Consider the following 22996-nt stretch of genomic DNA (forward strand, 5'->3'; position numbering starts at 1 on the left):
TCTCCTGGGGAATGCCATGTAACTTAAAAACATGTTTTATGAGGAGCATGGCAGTTTGAGCGGCAGTGGGGAGTTTGCGAAGGGGAATGAAATGACAGGATTTGGAGAAGCGGTCAACAATAGTGAAAATGGTGGTCATACCCTTAGATGGAGGTAATCCCGTGACAAAGTCAACAGCGATGTGGGACCAAGGTCTCTTGGGGATGGGTAATGGCTGGAGTAATCCTGTGGGTGGCTGATGGGAGGACTTGTTCCTGGAACAGACTGGACATGCTAATACAAACTCTTTGACATCTTTATGAACTGATGGCCACCAGAACCTTCGGTTGACCAACCCAATAGTTCGACTGATACCTGGATGTCCGGAAAACTTGGAGGAATGTATCCACTGCAGAAAGCGGGATCGAGCGGAAGCAGGGACGTACGTCTTTCCCTGTGGACATGACTCAGGGACTGGCTCGGTTAACTGGGCTTGACGGATGAGGTCTTCAACCTCCCAGGTAACTACTCCCACCGTGCAGCTGGAGGGCAGCAGGGGAGCAAGTTCTTTCTCAGAGTCATCGGGTGCATGCAGTCTAGAGAGGGCGTCCGGCTTGACATTTTTTGAACCTGGACGGTAAGAGATAGACAGGTTGAATCGAGAAAAAAAATAATGACCAGCGAGACTGTCGAGGGTTGGAACGTTTGGCTGACTGAATGTGAGACAGGTTCTTATGGTCAGTCCAAACTACAATGGGATGCTCAGCTCCCTCTAGCCAGTGTCGCCATTCCTCTAGGGCGAGCTTGATAGCCAGTAACTCTCTGTCCCCCACGTCATAATTGCGTTCTGCTGGCGAAAGTTTGCGGGAGAAAAATGCACAGGGGTGAGTCTTATTATCTTTTTCTGAGACTTGAGACAGCACGGCCCCCACTCCAGAGTCAGAAGCATCGACCTCGAGGATGAACTGTCTTGCTATATCAGGCTGGACTAGTACTGGGGCGTTAGCAAACAGGTTCTTGAGTCGGTTGAAAGCCTCCTCTGCTTGTGGGGTCCAGGTAAAACTAGACTTGGTGGATGTGAGTGCAGTTAAAGGTAAAGCGGTCTGGCTATAATTTCGTATGAACCGGCGGTAAAAGTTGGCAAAGCCCAAGAACCGCTGCAGCTGTTTACGGGTCTCGGGTCTAGGCCAGTCCAACACAGCTCTAATCTTGTCCTCTGAGGGTCTTACCTGCCCGCTCTCAAGGACGTAGCCCAGGAAGGTAACTGATGATCGGTGGAACTCACACTTTTCTGCCTTAACGTACAGTTTGTTCTCCATAAGGCGTTGGAGAACCTTCCGGACATGCATCTTGTGTTCCTCCAGGGACTTGGAATAAATCAGTATGTCGTCTAGATAAACGAAGACAAACACATTAATGAAATCTCTGAGGACATCGTTTACGAGGGCTTGAAAAAAGGCAGGCGCATTAGATAACCCAAACGGCATAACTAAATATTCATAGTGTCCCATGGGTGTCTTGAATGCCGTCTTCCACTCATCTCCCTCGCGAATGCGAAGGAGGTGGTAGGCATTACGGAGATCGAGTTTTGAGAAAATTGTGGCTTCTTGGACGGGTTCAAAGGCTGAGGAAAGCAAAGGTAAAGGATATTTATTTTTAATGGTGATCTGGTTCAACCCCCTGTAGTCAATGCAGGGCCTCAAGGACCCATCCTTCTTCCCCACGAAGAAGAACCCTGCCCCAAGGGGTGACGAAGAAGTGCGTATGATGCCTGCTGCTAACGAGTCATTAATGTATTTCTCCATGGTCTGACGCTCTGGACGGGAGATATTATAAAGTCGGCTGGTGGGTAGTGGAGCTCCAGGTAACAGATCTATGGCACAATCGTAGGGACGGTGGGGGGGTAGAGTGAGTGATTTGCTCTTACTGAAAACTGCAGCCAGATCCTTATATTCGAGGGGAACCAATGAAAGGTCAGGGGAATCGGTCTCATGCTGCTCTGCTGTTATGGAAGTTGGGGGAACGGCAGAGTGGAGACAAGTTGCATGGCAATCACTGGACCATGACTCAATAGTAGCCTTTCTCCAATTTATCTGTGGGTTATGTGCGAGTAGCCACTCGAACCCCAGGATAACAGAGGAACTGACTGCGGGGAAAACAAAAAAAGAAATCTGCTCTGAATGGTTACCAGAAATCACAAGACGGACGGGTGTAGTCTTCTGGGTTATTCTGGGCAGGACCTCACCATTGAGGGCTGAAACACGAAGTGGGACCGGAAGTGGTTCTGTAGCGATTCCTAGTTGTTCAACAAGGGTAGAGTCAATTAGATTTTGTTCACAACCTGAGTCAATGAAAACTGCCAGAGGAAGAGATTGATGGCGATGGAACAGTGTAGCGGAAATAAGGAGACGAGATCTTCTATTAGTGGGTTGCACCGGCAGCCTCCTCGTCGTTACCGCCGGGCCTGCAAGTTTAAACGTACGGGACAGTTAGCAATGAAATGGTTGGGACCCCCACAATACAAGCATAATCGAGAGACTAGTCTTTTTTGCCTCTCCTCAGGTGTCAGGCGGGTGTTACCCAGCTGCATGGGTTCAGGTTCTGCGGTCTCCGAGGGGTTGGGTGCTTCCTGAAGACTAGGACGGGTAGCTTGTAGGGGGGCTCTGACTGAGGGATTTCGGCGATTTCTCTCTTTGGCTCGAGACCTAATTCTATTATCCAGTCTTATGGTCAGACTTATAAACTCCTCTAGAGTTGCAGGTTCATCCAGAGTAGCTAACTCATCTTTAATCTGTTCACTCAAAGCATGAAAGTAAGCACTTTTAAGTGCCGTGGCATCCCAATTTGAGGCTGCTGCCTTTATCCTAAAGTCAATGGCAAAATCAGACACAGTTCTTTGCCCCTGTCTTAGGTTCCAAAGTTCTCGGGAAGCTGAAGTCTGGTCTGTCTCTTGACTAAACACCTGTTTTAATTCTTTAATGAAATCGGGATAGGAACAACCAAAATCAGTGGGGGAGGAAAACTTAGCTTCGGCCCAAGCCAGAGCTCGACCGGACAGCAGGGACAGCACATATGCTATTTTAGCGTTGTCGTGTGGAAAACTTTGAGGACAGGAATTGAAAATGATGGAACATTGTAAGATAAATCCTCCACATTTGTGCACATCACCTGTGAACCTCTCGGGAACTGGCAGCCGAATCTCCGAAAACGTGGGACGGATTGGCGGGTCTGGAACTGCAGGTGAGGCTGGGGCTGGAGGCTGCGCCTGCTGAACGGAGCCTTGCAAAAAGTTAGACAACTCGGTTAACCGACGGTTTGTTTCGGCCTGTCTGTTACTCAACTCTCTTAAAGCTGAATCATGTGACTGTATGAGAGCGTGTTGTTCCGATAAAGCCCTTCTTATAGCGTCTGCTGGGGTAGGTTGTTGGCCTGAGTGTTCTGTCATGATGGGTGATAGCCGGGTTACCCACATGCAAGAACACACCAAGAGAAGCGATATGAAACAACAATAATATTTATTTTGGTGAAAGGAAGAGGGGTCAGGGGAAATAGTTCTGGAACCTGGGACTGGAGGAAACTGGTCATCAGACTGTATATGAGAAAAAGCGGAGTGAGACACGGGATGGGTCAAATGGAATAATTCTGAGAATCTTTCGTAGGACGCTTACTTGAATGCGGAGGTTAGTATTGTCAATGGTGGCGGCTGGAGAAGTGAGTTACCGTCGGAGAGCGAGCAGGTAAGCCTTGCAGCTGGAGAGCAGAGTGGGCTGACTTCCGAGCGGGGCTTCGACAGTTAGCTCCCGGAACATGAAACGCTGGCAGGCTCAGTCGGTGGCGAGGCACAGAGGATCCACGGGGAGGGACCAGGGAGGTAAGTGCACGGAGGAAGGCAACCGATTGGTAATACCAATGGCGTCGTGAGGAACACAAGGAAATCCAGGGGGGAGCGCTTGTCCACATCCAGGAGTCACAGGGCGATCACAAGGAAATCTGACGGGGAGAACACAAGGAGCGATCAGAACACAGGGAGCAATCATAGAAGGCTTCTTCCTAAGAAAAACGTCTACCAGTGAAGGCAAACACTCAGGCACTGGAGTGTCAGCTAGGCTGTCCTTATGAAGCACCTCCGCAGCTCTTGAAAATTAGACACAGGTGCGTCTACAGGTTGGCCGCCACACTTCTCCAGGGGCTCCGCTCACTGGTGACATCTGATGGCTGTTAAAGGAAACGCAGCTTCCCAGAAAAAACCCAGGACAGAAGAGGAAAAGAAAACAAAATAAAACAGGAAAAAGAACCCCAACCTAACAAACACATGGTATTTCTTTTACATGCAATGCATGTAAACATGGAAAGAACATACTAGCAAACAGAGAATGTACAGTAGTGATTTGTGGGATTTTGAATGATGAGACAGTAAACCTCAAACATGCAATCAACTTGTCTATTTCAGTGAAGGGTTTTTTTTTATGAGCAGCCTCCAAACTAAATTAGAACTCAAAAATCTCCAACTTTATGTCAAAATTTTGACATCGTAGGCCATTTTCTTAGATTTTTCCATCTCAAACTTCAGAAATGTCAACTTTTAAGAGTATGGCAAATGGTGCAATGGTGTCAATGGTGGTAGGAGTTTGGGGGTCACAGTTTTCAGCCCCTTTTCCATCCGTCATTGTGTCCTTGGGCAAGACACTTCACCCGCCTTGCCTGATGGTGGTGGTCAGTGGGGCATGGCAGCAGTCAGACTGCCCCAGGGCACCTGTGGCTACTATCCAGCAGCTTGTCACCATCAGTGTGTGGGTGGTTTTTAATAGGAGAATAACTGAATGTAGTGTGAAGTGCTTTAGATCTCCTAGACTTGATAAAGTGCTATAAAAGTACATACTGTTTTACTATTTTTTAAATAATAATTATATTAATAATATTAATGATAATAATAGTGCTTTCTTTGCTTTGCCAATTCATGTCAAATGTATGTGCGTGCTGTTGTATCATTTATTGCCCACAACAACAAAACAGTTTGGATGAACCCGTCTTTAGGTTTAACAGTGAGGTTAGTTGTACATTAACTTTACAAAGCAGGAAAGTTAAATTAATTTTTGCTAATTCTTGTGTTAAAATGTAAAAACAGAAACACTAGGTTTTGTATGCTTCTATTTTGAATGGGTATTTTGAACCAAGCAGGAGAAAATTAAACTGCCATTTCAAATTCTGTCATGCTAAAAATGTATTGCAGTGCAATGCAAATAAGGAGGGAGTAATTAATTAACCAGGTATTTATTAACCACAAAAACCTCTCCACCTCTACCCATTAACTAGCAAAAAATAAAAGACGAAAGCAGAAAAGACCCTTGAACTAAAGGAGAAAGCCTTTGAACTTTTGCAGCAAGTCTTTTCCCCCAAACAAAAACAAATTCTTTGCCTATTGTCTTTTTTTTTTTGTCCTGAAATTTTTCTCTCACTTGTTTTGGTCTTCTGTAAAGTCACCGGTCTTCCTCTTTCTAAAGCACCTACAGCCCCCAGCTTGCTCCTATTGGCTCCTCTTTGCTTTCCCACTCTGAGTGCTCACGGCTCCTGAAGTGATGCTCTTTGTGTGGGGTTCAGGGGTTGTGCCTATTAGCGTGAAGAAAGCCCTGCTGAGCCTTATCCCGACCCGGACGAGAACGCAGGGCTCTTTACCCCAACCTCAGTCCGGCCAGCCCCCTTCCTCGAACAGGACACTTTCATCCTTTTGTCAGGAGGTCAATGAGCAGACCCCCAAAGGGGAAGGAGGGCCCCCACCAGTAATGATATGCATGACAGTCATTGTATGACCCCTATGGGGGGGTCATGGTTGGTTGATGTAGGTGGGACATGGCATGGAGGGCGGGCTGCTAACTATGTATGGTTATGAATTTCCACAGGATCATCTCATATTTCTACCATGATCAAGTATGAGAAACGCAGGAGGCAACAAAGGTAGCAACATTCTTGGGCCAAAACATGTTGTTGTGTAATTTTTCTTTACACTTTCATTCAGGTCATTTAACATAAAGAAAAGAAGAGTAAGGTTTTATTTTCATATTTAAAAAGAAATATTACATTATAATAGCATAAGAAGGGACGGATGCACCTATGCACCTAACCTGAATTTTTTTTTTTTTTTTTAAATAATTTTATTTGTTTCAAACTTTTAACACTGCTACATTTCCTGGCTCTAAAATACATTGTTATGTTGCATTAATAAAAAAGATGAAGAACCCAAATTCTCTTAGGTTGGGAAAGGAACAAAACAGTTCATGGAATCTGTTACTGGATTTGAGACAAACCATTTGAACTTTTAGAATCCACATGAAAAACTAAGATTTTCAAACTCATTTTTTGGTTTAGAAAAGTAAGAGATTTTTTTTTTTGTTTAAATCGGTTTTATTTCTCTGCATGTGGGTGAGATGTGTAAATACAGAGAGAAAAAAGCTCATTTTGCAAACCATTTGTGTTAAATGTGGACAGGACCTAAAGAACCTGACACTCCGCCACAGTGTCAAGTATAAAGGAGATGACTCTGTGCACTGCTTATAAAATCTTTTCTGTTCACATATTAAACTGACTTGAGCTTTGCCCAAAGAATCAACAGAGATTGTATGTGCAATCTGAAAGGTGCGTGTGTTTGTGTTTGTCTGATTATTGTGAACTAGTGTAATGTTTGAGCAACTGCTTCAGAACGGTTCTCATTTTTGTGGCTCCTAGATCCTTTCCACATTGCTTCCTACTCTGCTTGAACTAGAAGTGCCATTTTAATTGATGCAGAAATTAAAGTGATTTCTGTTTTGTAATATGATCAATTTTGCATCCACATCTGAAACTGTACAACATGGATCCTACCAAGGTGCAAAAGTGATACAGAAAACCTTTGCACATCAAGTGAGTAGTACAACACACCTACAGATTAAACTAAAACTAATGTTACATTAATATTTCTTTACATGCTATCTGCTCAAACTAAGTAGTGCAAATCCAGTATAAAAACTTATGTAAAAGTAGTAGTGTTGTAAAGAATTATTAGATAGTATCCACATGAAAATATTGTTGTTTTAAGATTGTAGGAATCTGCCTTAGAACATCACGCTTTGAATAGTTTTCACATCTATGTCTAATTGGAGCTTTGCGTTTCTCAAACCAGTTCAGACTGCCCTTCACTGCTGTCGAAATGTTTGAGTTTCAGGATATAATCACGATCAACTATGTTTTTTTTTGTAATGTTTGTTTTGCATTGTTGGTGGTCAGTTACAACAATGTAATTATAACATCTGTCATTAAAAATTACACGGCTTTATAATTTTTTTTTTCCCAAGTTGCCCACTACAACTTTGGACCAATCATTTCACAAATCTGTGTTTTTATAAATTAGTTTAGCTGGTGTTTTTTTTGTTCATGACATCTCAGGTTGAATATGTTAAGATTGTCACTAAAAGAGCAAACATATAAACACCCTTGGTTTCACAGAAGGTACTATTATAAACTAGTGCAGCCTTTACACTACAGCACCTAAAGATACTCTTCCTGAAACTGTGCAACTGTGTTAATTAGGTGAGAATGACAAGATGGGACAGCTTGTTCTTCTCCTGCCAGTAAAATTATTTTCTTACGCCTTTTGGATGAGTGACAGAGGGACCACACTGTCAATTCTGTCTGTTCTCTTGCTGCGTGTCACCTTCTCAAGACAGATCCAAGACCGGTGTGTGTAGGGGTGTGTGTGAGAGAGAGAGGCAGAGAGAGATGAGGATGAAGAGTATTAGCCAGTTCCCCGCTGATAAAGCTGCGAGCGTGAGCTGCCAGAGGAGAGGGGGTAATTATGGGACCTGTTGTGTTGAAGGAAAGCCAGGCCACCGAGGAGGGATTAAGGCCGTCAATCTTCTGTTTCCCTTCACTTTGGTCCTGCCTTCACCCTGCTAATTTTCAGCGTTCCTATGAGCTACTAAATTGACTTGAATGCAAGATTAGTAATTTCAACACATTATGAACTGAAAATATTGGCTGAAAAATATATACCTGTAGGTATGGTGGACAAAGACAAAGCCGATGGGTAGTAGATGTTGTAAACTGTTCCTAAAATCCTGAACAAAACCCCCTCTCCAAAACAAATGCTAATTGCTTTAGGGATTTTAATTTGTAAGGAAGGAGTATTATGCTCCTTTTGCAGCTACATTATACCTTTCTTTTTTGTTACACACAAAACACTTTACAAATGAAAAATCAGAAAAAAGCTGATGTGTATTTAAATTCACTCCTATTAAGTCAACTGAACCACATTTTTCTGCAGTTTTCAACTGGACGTCTATTAAGATAGTTTCTACCAGCATTAAACATCTAAAACTTGAAATATCTTCCCATCCTTCTGTGTAAAATAGATCGAGTTCAGTCAGATTAGTTGAAAAACATAGATAAACATTTAAAATCTTACCAGTGGTCCTCAACTGGATTAATTGCTGGACTTTGTTTGGGCCCTTTAATTTAAATATTACCATTCCTTTCAGTATTGGTCTGTACATTTCTGCTTAACTAAACATACCCTACAGGTATGTGAAAGTCCTACACCAACCAAACACACAACCATACACACAAATGCCATTGTGCTGAGAAAAGGGAGTTCTTTGGCAGCTCCATTACAAACCCCACACTGACCAATTATCTGTTTTAGGGTGATTGTCTGCCCTCCTCTACCATCAGACCGCCTTTGATCCCACTCATCCCTCCCTGTGTCACTCTAGATCTGTGCACAGGTATAATATTTCCACCTGGGAGCCTGAACACTCCTTTTAAAGTTCCACTTGAATCATCCTTGCTGCCTTGAGAGGCATGGAACAAACTACTTCCTCCTTCTTTTTAGCTCCTGATGAATCACGGATCATTTCTCCCCTCATCATCTTATCCTCTCTTTCTTTTTATCTTCCCTACCCCGCTGCCTGGGCCACTGAAAATTGGGCGTCTTTGAATTATGCTGATTGCAAGTGGCAGATGGCAATTAAATAAGATGAGGAAGTAAATGCAGAGGGGAAAAAGCCAAAAAAAGTCTCAAAAGCAGCAAGAGGTGGACAAAGGAGAAGAGACGGGGGAAAAGAGTTAGAAACGTAAAGTAGAAGTGTGAGAAAAGGAACAACAGAGGTCCCTGCTGGTGGTTTGTTTGATCAGACTGGTAGTCGTCCCAGGCTCTTTGTATGGTTCAATCATCAGAGTTGATTCATCCAAATGGATACCAGAACACAGTAGTTCATCGTACAGTAACCATCTTCTATCCCTCGACATCATCCTAATACAAACCAGACTCACATAATCGTTCACACATTACTTTTCACTGCATATGCGCTGTGAGCTTGTCCTCAGTGTCTAATTCTGTTCTAATGAGGGCATCATAAAAGCAGCCGAAAAAGGGCAAATTGTCTGAAATTACTGACTGAATAAACTTGTAGAGCAATCTGTGTCTCTTTATGTCATAATGTTATCAGAAAGTTCCCAATGGTGGAACCTTTTCCAGCAGCCAGAGTGGTTTTCTGGGACTATTTGCTTATTCATGTTATTTCCACTGATGGAACCAGAGTCCATTCAGATTACTTGTGCAGAAATCTACCTCAGAAAGCAACATACAAAAATTATATGAATACATCATGTATACACACAGTTGTTTGGCAGATTAAAAGTACATTTATCATAACTGCAACAGTACCAAATAATTCCATCATTCAGATTATATATGTTAAGCAATGACAAAGCAAATCAGGCCTTACTAACCCCATTTTAGACAAATTATGCTGAACTAACTTCACAGCTCAAGTTAGAGATGTGAAGTTTAAAATCTTTCAGGATGTGACATCTGTTGAGGTGCTAATTCCTCTGGACCTGAAGTCAAGGTGTACAAAACCCAAAATAGAAGTTTATGTTTCAGTATTTACCTTAATCAAGAGATTTAGTTGTTTTAAAAGTTTTCAGTTGGTCTGTAATAAATTTGATACAGTTCAATGAATATTTTGTGTAAGGTCAAATTAGATTAAAAAAATCTAAATGCTATATTTCTTTGGCCTCTCTCTCTCTCTCTTAAACTGAAAATTGTGTGTGATCTTTCTACATGGCAATACACCATATCACTGTGTCACCTCACACTTCTCCCATGTGTGAGGTAACAACAAGTTTTAAAAGTTTTAAAATCATACAGAAAACAAATCCATAAAACAATTAAGCAGACATGTTCATTTTCTCTTATTCTCAGCAGTAGTAACATTCCTGTAATGTGCAAGATGAGCTATGTCTATCTCCAGAAATCATTGGGCAAAAGACAGAAAAAGACAGGACAAGACAGAAAAAAACAAGCACGCACATACACAACTAGGAAAATTTAGAGAGACAGTCATGTTGTTTGACTGAGGAAAGAAGCTGGAGTATATGGAGAGAAACCACTCAAGACCAGTGGACTTAATTAATATAAAAAAGCCTGATTTTTCACACCACAGTGGAAATGAATGCAACTGATTGCTAAAGGCAGATGTAAAGATTCCTGCAAATTAAAATTAAGGATAAAATTTGTTTCGGCGCGCGTGTTCAAGTCAGTCAGAGGCTGAAAAAAACAAAAAAAACGTGGAGAATGGTGTCTCTTGCTGCTCTCCTTTTTGTGTATGTGTGGTACAATTGTGCGAATGTGTCCGTTGATTATCAAAGGGCAGCTGTGAAGACACTGGAGCGGCAGGGATGTGAGCATCCCCACTGAGGTGTAGCGACACACAACCAGAAAGCATCAAGCACACAACACTTTTTTCCCCCCTTTTTTTTTAAAGACAGTGAAAGAACATCATGCCACTTCTGTTCGCCTGTAACCCGGGCAACTCTGGCACCGAAAGACACCATGTCCCAACCTGGTGCCCGTCTTCCTAACTGACTTTGCTCATCACCCCACCCGCAGGATCTTTTCGGCTCTATCCAGCATCATGTCAACTTCACCCCTCTTTTTACCCGGCTTCCCAGCAGGCTCTTGACTCAAACTGGCGCAAAACTGATGCCAAAGAGAGGGGCAGATCCAACCCGACGCGGGGTTTGCCTGTGTGAGGTACATCTCAATCAGCAGGGGCACAAACCAGAGAGGCCCCCTCTTTCCATCCCTTCACCACCTCTTAGTGGCACAGCACACTGTCCTCCACCCTCCTTCCACCCCTTTCAGTTGCCCCCACTGTCCTCACATGAATGCAGGGAATCACACTCGGCTCTCCCCAAAACGAGGAGTGACGAAACAATGCCAGGCTGAATAAACACTTTGATAAGTAGACAGAGGGTGAGGAGGACAGACGACAGAGGGAACGGCAGGGCTTAACAGGGACACTGATGGCTTTATACAACAGAGTGGAAGAAAGTGTTCCTTCCCTTGCACACTTCTCTCTGTGTCTGTCACCCCGCCTGGCTGCGCCTGCCCCTGCTGCCCATGGCAGAAGCAGAAAAAGTTAAGACTGCAGAGAAACTCAGAGAACAGGAGGCCAGAGACGGGAGGGTGAAAGCAGAAAGGATGAGACCAGACAAGGCAGGACATTATCACAGCAGGGGGTGAGGAGGAGAGTAAAGAGGATGATGCTCAGGAGTTGCATTCCCTTGCCCATCTCTTGTTATAATTATCTTACTCCACTCTGCTTAAACCTCTTGTCCTCATTTTCCTTTTGAGCGCTCTTGTAATACCCTTAAATGAAAGTTTAAGCAGCAATACCAAACCACAAATATTAGCAATATTTGACTGTTTAGTTGTAAATGATAAAAGACTGATACATCTTGAGTTTACATAAACTAGTTGTTTTTTTTAATGACATAAAGGATGAGGCTTTTACTCATGAATTTGATTCATTAATTTTTGCTGTTGTGTTTTGTTTTCTATTTTTAGGAGGGATTTATAATGCAACATACCTCAATGAACTTTAAAAGCAAGTCCTGAGCACACAAGCAATAACTTATGCTGTGCCTCTTCCAATCTATTCAATCTAAATAACATATAGACGGTCATATACTGTATATAATGTACATACACCATTACAGTTTCAAAAATGTCCCTCAATGACTTTTCACACACTTTTTCTATACCCATTAACAAGGTTATCTGTACCACTAGAGGCGAAACAGACCCTCTGCATGATCTGCAGAGCTTAACAGCTGGTACAGTATTCATCGGTTTAAAACCTTACTCTTGATTCTTTTAAACATTATTGTTGTTAGTCTTTCTTCTCGAACCAACTTATAATTCTCCAGAAGGTCTATTTTTCATATGCATATGGTCAGTTGCAAATTTCTGTCAAACTTAAATGTGTCAATTTAGAGGCATGTGCCAATTTCTTGGTCAGAAACAGCTATATCCATCTCACTTTTAATAAAGCTCAATTCACTGTGGACATTGATACTGGTGATCCTGCAGTTTCCAGTTTATGATGGCGGGTTTGTTGGATTGTTCAAGAACAACTTAATCAATTTAGTAGTACAGTAAATGGTGTATGTACATTAGTAGGGCTATTTGCACCAGATGTTTAAAACAACTTTTTAAAAAATGTGGTCGAGATGTAGTTTGCTTAAGAAAATCTAACCATATAGTCAAGCCTGTAAGTAAATTTTTGAACCTGTGAGAGAAAAATCTACAATAACTTATTTTTACTTATAGAGACCATGGAAGCTGTAAATTGTATAATCAGCATCAAAACATCATCAAATATTTAGATTATTCTGACATGCAAGCTTCTTTTGTTGTATGTTAACTTGTCATCTGAGAGAAATCTGGCATAAAATATACCTTCTTCAATATGGAGGAATATAATACACACCGTTTTAAATTTGGCATATATCAAACAAAAGAGTAAAGGTTGGACTCTGGTGTGTGAAACTAAGCACCCTTTTTTCTAAATAAGTTTTTTAAGTTCATAAAACCTAGTTTGTTCACAAATATTTAATGGCTCTTGAAACAGCTGTCATACATGATTGCTTCAGGGAAAGAGAAGTTGCTCACCGGTTCAGTTAGTCTTAAATAACTTGTTGGCAGATGAAACATGTTAATCATTATCATACTTTTCCAATCACAGACTGGAAACGTTTTACAGGCAACAAGCAAGTAAGGCAAATGTTACTAATGTGTAAAATATAAAACATGCAGAACATTTTTATAAATGTTTCTATGTATACTTGTTTTATTCAGATATACTTTTATCATAATTGCAACAGTACCAAATATGATAAATATTATGAAGACTATTCTACAGTAAGGTCCATAAAGACGTCACATTCTCCAAAATAATTACCTTAGAAATATAGTTTTATGAATATACTTCCACACAAAAAACTGTGTTTTACCTTTTATTGAAAAAAATGACTAAAGGCAACAGACTTTAAGTGGTATTACAAAAAGGAAACAAAGTATAAAGCACAAAATGTAACAATGGGGAGCATAATACAGAACTAGGAGTGTCTAAAAACAAATAATCAAGGCCTCAGTAACATATCTACGTTATGAGACTTTATGTCTGGAGTGACACAGAAGAAAATGTATTAATGCAGAATTTGCTCACAGTTAATATGGTTGGTGTATTCCTCTGAAAACCACTGCTTGGAGGTTCAATGTACATAAGTGCAATAACAAAAGTTGACAGCAAAGTGAAATTCATCAATATTTTGTCCAAAAGTATAATATAAAATTAGGTTTGATTTTTAAGTACTTTTACAAAGCTATTACTTGATTCTAATGAATAGTTGATATAATCTGGTTTGATTGTATCAATAATTCTGAAACTTAGGGAAATATTTTATGATTTTTATGATTCTTGATATTAGATGTACAGGACACAATGGTGTCCCCTCCTGTCTGCTGTTTACATCTTCTCTCATCCTTCACACACACAGAGTTGTCTGTAGCCCTTCATGCATCCTCAGCTGCCACGAGGTGTTTCAGACTGATCCACTTTTTCCTTTAAGTCCAAACAAGCCTGATGTCTGACTTACAGTGTGAAAGCTCCAAATGTGTGTCAGCAAAAACTAAATCAATAGCATTTATGGAAAAACAGCCTATGGCTCTACATCTGAAATCATTTAGTAAATGTGTGATAAAATGGCAACAAATGAAAACAGAAAGAACGAGAAATGTAACCTCGCACTGAATTTCTATTGTTTGTGTTTTTGCGCAGACAAGCCCATATATTCAGAAGACAGCTCTGTGATTAATTACATTTTCCTATGCGCATTGTGTCCATAAACCAGTGCTTGTGAGCCCCGTCCTGTCCTCTGCTCCCCCCTTGGGTGACGGGTGTCATTGCTGTCACTGTCACAGCTGACCCGCTCAGCAGCAGCACAGACTGAGTGCCGCCTGTTCAATGCAGACATGTCAGCAGATTTTCAGAGCCCCAGTGCTCCCGTGAAAATGTGAATGTGCGTATGTGTGCGTGTGTTTGTGTTTGCCCTTGCCTACCTCTGTGCTTTCTCTCAGCAATGCATGGAAAATGAAAAGCGCTGCGTCGGGACATTCTGTGGCCCAGAGTTTCCATGTGTGGATGAGGGGGGTTTAACATGCATCAGTAGCTTCTCACTCCAATGCCGGATCTCTGCTTAGAAGACATTTAAAAGCTGAAATATTTGTCATGTGCCTCTGGTTGTTTATCTTGTCATGTACCGGAATTAAACAAGTCGCAATTACTCTCAGAGTCATCAATGTGCAAAAAGCACTTTTAATGGAACACTTAGCGAGAAATGTGTGAATTTTCTTCTGGAGTTTTTCTTCCCTTTTTCAGAATGTATTTTTTTTACAGCATGTTTTGGAAAATGGGAGCAACCGTTTTTCAGACAGTGTAGCAGGAAACTTTCCACTTTGTACCAATAAATCTCAAACATAATGTTTTTCTAAGTAGGGACCTGATCCGACATCATCTTACACTACAAAACTATCCTGGCTAACCAGAAGCCTGTTATATTGGTCAGTATTGCTCTGCTTTAACCACTTTAAAGGCAGTTATAATGTGTGTTTTGGGTTATCCTGTAAGATCACTCAATTGTGTTAAGATTTTAGCTGTATTACCCAAAATGTCACCAATAGATTAAAAAAAAAATCATGTTGAAGAACAACTCAGGAACTGCTGGAGTATCACAGTCCAGAGTTACGTCACCATAGACTTAGAATCTGCCAAACAACAAGAAAAACCAAGAAGTTCCTGCAACATCTATTTATTCCAGCACAGAATAAAGGCAAATGTTTTACAGTCATAGAGGACAAAGAACTACCTACACATCGACATGGAGTTTTTAGGAGTCAATTGTTCAAATCCAGAAACACTATACAAGCTGACAAACACACTGTTGATAGTAACAACAGTAATAGAGTCTCAGAATGCTGAGGCTCTATTATACTTCCAATGTTATTGGAGAATTGCGCAATATGAATTAAATGATGAAAACCTAGGACCACCACAGTTGTTCTTTGTCTTCATCTCAATTCATCGGCTAAATGGATGAAACTTGGAAACTGTTTGACAATGATCCTAAACACAACAGATTTTGGAATCGAGGCACAGCCTGGCTAAACTTGCTAAAGGACATTTATACAAACAAAGCTGGTGTGTTCAAGTCTATGTAGATGTTTTATTTTATGCCGTTATACGTGGCCACAGACAAGGGGAGATGACAGGGTCTGATGTACCTGGTAGACTGTTGGAGTGGAGTCCAGCAAAGGGCCCTGACACTATCAAATTACGGTTAAGAATACTGTTTTCAAAAAAGGCCTGCTGGTGAAGAACAATATAAGCCTAATAATCAAGTTGTAAAAAACTGAACGATCGGGGGGCAAGGGCCTAATGGAGGTGACCAAGAACCCAATGGTCACTCTTTCAGAGCTCAAGTGATCCTCTGCGGAGAGACGAATCATCCAGAAAGACAACTATATCTGAAGCAATCCACCAATGAGGCCTACATGGTGGAGTGGTCAGATGAAAGCCACTTCTTAAGATACATGTACAGAGACATCGTGGATGAAAACCTGCTCCAGAACGACCGTAACCTCAGACTGGGGACACGGTTTATGAATCAGCAGGACAATGACCCAAAGCACACGGTTAAGGTCTCAAACCGTTGCATATATGGTCTCATATTCAAAAACACTAGAGGCTGTAACTGTTGACAAAGGCGGATCAACAAAACAATTTAGCTAAAGATGTGAATGCTTATTTAAATGTGATTTCTTGGTTTTCTATTTTTTTTAAATTTGCAAAACTGACAAAAAAAATTATGTTATCACAATGGGATATTTGTGTGTAGAAGTTTGAGGAAAGGGAGTAATTAAGTACAATTTAGAATGAAGTTGTGACACGACAAATATGGAAAAAGTAAAGCACTGTGAAAACTTTCCAGGTGCACTGCACATAGGAGTGAGGATCTATAGGTAAACACCATGTGTCTCTTTTGCATGTGACATCTCCATATGCTAACCGCTTAAGGTTAAAATAAACTGCAATGCAAATATGCCTTGCATGCGTTGTTCTTTAACCCGTTATGACATCAATACATTAACAGTTTGTTTTTCCCATGTTGGCAATCCCATTTGTTTTTTCCTTTTCCTTTTTTTCCTCAAAAATGTGGAAAATCTGTTTACCTAACAACGCAAGCTTGCTGACATGGAATCAATAAATTGCAATGCAATGAAATAAAATTGCAGAAATTGAGTTGTCACCAGCCTTGTGCAACTGTTTTATATAATTCACTCAAAAACTAATGAGCCCAATTTCACACAGTGCCTAAATTCCCTAGCCGCTTTCTTGCGATGCAGTCTGTTAACAGCCCCTTGGGCAATGTGTGTCTGTGTGTGCTCACACAGTCTGTGTGTTACGGCGCATTCTGTTCACTTGTAGTACTGGGCTCCTGCCGGAGGAACGAGGCTTGGCGTTTGCAGCAACGCTTCGCAGCCAAACACAGAAAATGTTCTGCCAGCTTTATCTAATGTCTTTTCAAACACTTTACATTCCATCTTAACTTGCACAACAACTTCTGCTCAAAACACTCTTTCTCCTTCTTGTATCTCACCCCTGCTGCTCTGCAAGTTGTTCACAAAACCTCTATTGTTCCTTTAGGGGTTTTTGCTTATACATAAAAATTTTACAGCTTACCTTTGTGATGTTCACGTATCCTCAGGGTAAAACAACTGACGTGAGTAGGCCTTTCAGGGAGGGAGTAAAAATGTTTCATACAGTACATTGTCTTCCAAAAGTATAAACTCCCTTTAAAATTCAAAATTCAAAATTATTTCATGCAATAATTTAAAATTATTGCATGAAATCCCTTTATTTGGATTTCATGCAATAAAGTAACACAAAGTAGCACATAAGTCCAAAGTAGACTCCTAGAAAGAAAGAAAAGGATATGGTCTATATTTCTCAGCCCCACTTGAACTTGATACCAATAAATAAAACACAATGCAACTGGCTGACTTCAGGAGTCATGTAAATTAGTAAACAGGGTCGATATGTATTGAATCTGTTCAAAGATAACTATCAGTAGTACTCTTCACAAAGCTGGCAATTATTGAAAAACAGCAACACAAAGACTATTATTGCAAAAAAAAAAAAAAAAAAAATTCAAGTTGCTGTCGACCTCTGGCCACACTGGAGATGCCGGAAATGTGGACGATGCTCTGCTCAAATGAACAAATCTGACCAAAACATTTTGGGTCATACACAAAATGGTGAGTGTGGTGGAAAACACATCACACTTAACACCACTGTGAAGCTTGCTGGTCATAGTATTATGCTGTGGAGGTGCTTATTTTCAGCAGGGACAGGGAAGCTGTCAGAGTTGCAAGCAAAAATACATGGACGCTTCATGGATACCCATACAAATAGAATGAAACTATGTTTACGAGATAAACTAGAAAAAATAAGAAGATGCCAACTCTGGCTGTTAGCATCTTCAAAAAGCCTGTTGGGTTCTTGTCTGCCTCCATAAAGATTCTATCAACGCCCTTAATCAAATGGGGGGAAAAAACCCATAGTAAGGAAATATGAGCACTTTAAATTCAAATTTATACATGCATCCCAAGGATAATCATTTTCTCTCTGGACATCATCTTTTTACACTGTCTGTTAAACCCCGATGCCAGAGACACATTATTCTTATCAGAGATCAGACTTCTGTGCAGCCAAGTGTGACTCCTGGAAGTTAGAAAATCCAGGTTCACCGAGGCCTTGGGGAAAGTTTGTGAACATCCGTCAGCACCCGCAGGACGGCAGTTTATGAATTTGAACCAATCAGATAAGAAAGTATTATGACACTGATGTTTCTCTGGCTGTTTGGGTAAAGCCTTAAAGTTTTATTGAAAACAAAAAAAATATCATGTCTTGTTCAAACGGAAACGTAGCTGCAGCAACAGAAAAGTGTGTTCATCCACGGTACGCAGGTGCTGCCACTTATCTCTTATCTCTGAACAAACAAAAAAAAAAGACAGTAGGAATGCAAAATGGACGATGCAACTTTGCTCAGCTCCACCACTCCCTTCTTTTGGGTCATTGTGCTTGCAAGGCATCAATCATGTTCATGTCACCTCGCTCACATTTTACAGCCTTTACGACAATGAAGTTGAGACACAACATGGCAATCAGCAAGTCTGAGGAAAGAATGTAACCTGGTTTTAATATGAGAGGCTGACTTCAGTGGCCCTTTGCCTGATTTATACCTGACTTCAGGTTAATGGGGTCTTTGTGTCTAATCCCTCTCATTTCCTACACATAAGACCTTGTCCTTTTCTACATTTCAGTCTTCCCTCTCCATTTCCTACAATTTTTTTTTGGTGTTCACCTCTAAGTCTCTCAGTCCATCTGTCATCTTCCTCCTGAAGAACGCAAATGTAGCTACCGTCCTCATTAAACGAGTCTGTCTCATTCCACTCTCTCTGTCTCATCACTTTTTTTTTCTCACACACGCCCACATACCATCCTCAGAAATGGCAAGCTCCAGCCCATCCAGCCAGTTGCATTCACTTGCACCGAGCAATCAGTCAAATTGTTTGATGGTTTTTATCTCAGGGTCTGTCTTTTCGGGTCACAGGGCAGGAATCCTTATGCCAGCTGATAGGGGCAGCTCTCAAAACTCGACATGATTTATGATCAATTTTTCATCCTCGCAAAACACATGTCAAACATGTCTTAGCTTCCAGTCTTAAGGCAGTAAATATTATACATGAAAAAATGTGTTTATTTTGTAAAAAAGAGCCTGAAAGTCCAGCATTCTCAGTTTACTCAGGAAGAAAGTGAGTCAGCTAAAGCAGTAATCTAACAATACATGCTATGGATCAGCACAGAGTCTTCAGAGAACTCAATATATCTCAGACCTGAGTTTTCCTGCACCACTTTCTTACATTATTTATGAAAGTGCAATAATAATGAGTGTAAAGGATACTTAGAGATTTTGTTGTTTCCTGCTTAAATTTTGACCAACAACTCTAAAGTTCTGAATAGCAAACTTGTGAATTAACTTGTACAGCAGCCTTTGGCTTTAGGATCACACCTATTATTTTCTGACAGCATTTTAAAAAACTGGAGCAAACAGAGGGAGCAGTCTTGAACAATCCCTTTAGATTTCCCACATACCCGGGTCCTCTCTTTTGTATGTCCTTAGCCTAAAGGAAATACAAAAGCCCTAAATTCTAAGGAATTTAGGTTTGTGGACTGTAAAGGTAATGGAAGAAGGCTGATTATATTCCCAGTGAATCACTTCTGTCCTGTTTTGGCTGTTTTGTTCTATTATCCTGCTGAAAGACCCAGAAATGACCTATTTTCAGCTTTCTGTCACGTTTTTATTTAAAAATATTCTAGTTTCCATGGTCATTGGAAGAGAAACAGGCCCACAGCATGACACATCCTTCTTTTAAATCTCAACTAAAAACCCACCTGTTTAGAATTGTATTTGAAATGTAATCAATTACAAATTTATGGATGGAACTTGACTTAATGCTTTGTTTTGATTATTGATTCTATATTGCATTGTGATTCTGTGTTTGTAATGATGTAAAGCACTTTGAAATGTCTTGCTGCTGAAATGTGCTATACAAATAAAATTTGATTGATTGATTGATTGATCCTCCACCATACTTAACAATGGGTAAGAGTTGCCATTTTTTCTTTTTTTTTACATATTGAATCTTTGTTTCATGCCAGACACATTTAATCTCAGAAAACTGAAAAGAGAAAAATGTACATAACATGTAATGGTAGTTATGGAGACTTGGTGACCCCAGAATGCCCATCTCACCCAGTCTCATGGGTAAAACAATTAGGCTTTACATTCTTAGGAAACAGAAAGTGATCACTTGCTAATTAGAATCTCCTAGAAACACAGCTCAACTGAAACGTAAAGCAAACACTAAAATATTGCACTTCGTGCATTTATTTAAAATATATTTTTTGAACTGTATACAACTAATATTTTTTATGCAAAACCCTTTCTTAACATAAGATTTGTTCCTCGCTCAATAAATGTTGGATTTTTAGTTTTATTTATTTTAAGGCTTTTAACCTTTCCAGAAGTGTCAACACCTGTCTCCTGCATTTACCTGTACTCACTTAAAATGCAATGTGCCATTTATCACTTCTGTGTCAGGTAATGAGGTGCAACATATTGCTCTGTTACCAAGGACCTTAAGAAGCCCTCTCATGTTGCAGCTCCCAGGTAGGGAGCATCTCCTTTTCAAGTAGAGTAACATGAAGACAGTTCCGGCGAGCCAAAACATCCACATTTCTGCCGCCGTGGCAGGTGAGAAGCTGTTTGGGAATGCAACCCGCGATGCTGGTCCATTCAGCTCCTGCAGACTGTGGTAGCACGGATGTGATTGATAAATGCCCTAAGCGCTAACAGAGCAGCCTTGATTTACATTGCAGCGTAAGTACCGTGGCTCCTGCCTGCGTCTGTGCCAGCACACATCCATCAGAGAGCCAGATCCAGTTCTCCAGCCAACCCTTATGGATTTTACCAGCTTTTTAACAACCTGGACACCACTCCTCCCAACTGTTATCGCTGGATTCCTGTGGGCCGCTGTTTTCTTCCACTTGGTCAGCTTTTGTAATGTGAAAACTGAAGCTGGTATTCTTTTGTCTCACAGCATCTTTTGTGATCCTTATGCAACATACTCTAAAGTATACATGTGGGTGTTTTGCAGCAGATGCTTCCCTCTTTGAAAAGAATGTTAATGATGTGGAGACATTGCTCACTGTGCTGCTGGAGCTTCGAGCTCTTCCACAGTACAAATCACATTGCACCTATTTTTCGCCAAAACCTGAATGACAGCCTGACCTTAAACTCTGACCTTTGCACAGGGTGACCTTCTCAGCCTGTTAATTGAAACAGGAAAATATTAGGGGTGTGGAAAAGAGAGGAGGAGCTAGGTGGGTGCAGCAGGTCAAGCCCAAAATGATGCACTCTGATTCATTGGACGCAGGAGATGAAGGGTGCTGTGTTACCCCTCAGACAATAAGGCCTCAGTTATTGGTCTATAATTTAGCTAATTGATCGGCGCGGTAATTGTTACCATAATAAGCTGGTGTGGAGAGCTGCCTGTTTGTCGGCATGTTTGCGTTTGTATTTTTGTGCTTGAGTGACTGTGTGAAACATCGCAGGTGTGTCTTTTGCAATTTTGTTAAAGCAGGCATGTGGACGCGCTGTTATGTTATGTTTGCAATGCGTGTTTATAAAAACGTGTTGACCAGATTCCTCAGTTTGAACAAAACAAACTAAATGTCATCATGTTTGTTTTTGAATTGCACTAGTTAATGAACGGACATGTAGAAATAAAACTGAAATTATAGTTGATTCGCTATTACGAGGTGACAAATTATTTCTCTATTATTTAATGTTTTGTGACAGTGATTTTAATGTCTGATAATGCCAAATGTAACAGTGTTAAAATTATTGTTTTTGTTTTATAAAATTTACCTTTACCATCAAGGTAATTGCTAAAAATGCCAAAGGAACCATCGAAGTATGCGTAACTCTTACATTTCAAACGTTCTCACACCATCCTACTTATTTGCCACAGTTATCCTAAAATCACACATCATTACCTCATTGCAGCAGTTGAATTTTAACAAATTTTCCACTATTTTTATAAGCCAAAACTATGGTTTACTCTTATAATAGCGTAGATATATCCATATAGAAGAGGGCTTGATATTTACACAATCAATGGCATCCTAACTTTATATATTTAGAGATGGAAAAGCAGGATGACATTTTCACCTTAATTATGATGCATACTGCATTTGAACTTACATGTCGATTTTAGCATCAATAGATTTTTGCTGTATGCAGTTGTTTTATATTTTATTTTGAAAATGTCATTACCTTTATTCTTTTTGGAACTGTTTTCACACAGTTAATGGTATCACTCATATTATTCCCTCCCGGGGTGTCTAAAGTAGAAATGATCCTCAATGAATATATTCAGTGTCAAGTTTATCCCTGGAAATAGAGAAGTCAGATTTCCGTCATAAGCTCATAATTACGAGCCACCTGAGAGCGCCCTCTGTTTATTCATAAATCACATGTGGCTTCAACAATATCCCACACAGCTGTGACTTTAAAAAAAAAACAAAAAAACAAGCAGTTCAGGACAACAGGAGGTGTCATGCAGAATCAACATCAGCGTTACAGATAAAAGCAAGTCTCCTCCTATTATTCTCTTTAAAACAATAACGGCTCAGTGTGGTGATCCTGCTGTTGACCAGGTCTAAATAATGTTCCTCACTTTTCTAATCTTCTCAATGGATGTATGAAATAACTCCTGACTCTTCTCAGTCCAAGACTCTTGTCATTCCGGCTTTCTGGCAGAACAAGCCATATGTCTTACGTCTGCATTACTCTTTGGAGTCACAAAGCCATCTTGCTCTTATAAAAGTCAGTCGATGCAGGGCTCTGACCACCATGCTCGGTGAGTCAGGGGCGTAATAAAGGCAGGGAGAATTCTACTCTCACTGCATCGGTTCTTTCACAAACCACATGGAGATTGAAAAATGCTACTCTA

General features: G+C 40.6%; 1 long non-coding RNA gene across 1 annotated transcript; it reads right to left on the bottom strand.

Moving 5' to 3' along the window:
• Nucleotides 1-3477: 3477 nt before the first annotated feature.
• On the bottom strand, nt 3478-4277 carry LOC114158209 (uncharacterized). Its single transcript, XR_003598362.1, has 3 exons — nt 4047-4277; nt 3648-3969; nt 3478-3568 (listed from the first exon to the last, which is right to left on the bottom strand). It is a non-coding gene; the product is annotated as an uncharacterized LOC114158209 (long non-coding RNA).
• Nucleotides 4278-22996: the final 18719 nt, after the last annotated feature.

This window comes from Xiphophorus couchianus, chromosome 15 (assembly GCF_001444195.1).
Source record: "Xiphophorus couchianus chromosome 15, X_couchianus-1.0, whole genome shotgun sequence".
Lineage (NCBI taxonomy): Eukaryota > Metazoa > Chordata > Actinopteri > Cyprinodontiformes > Poeciliidae > Xiphophorus > Xiphophorus couchianus.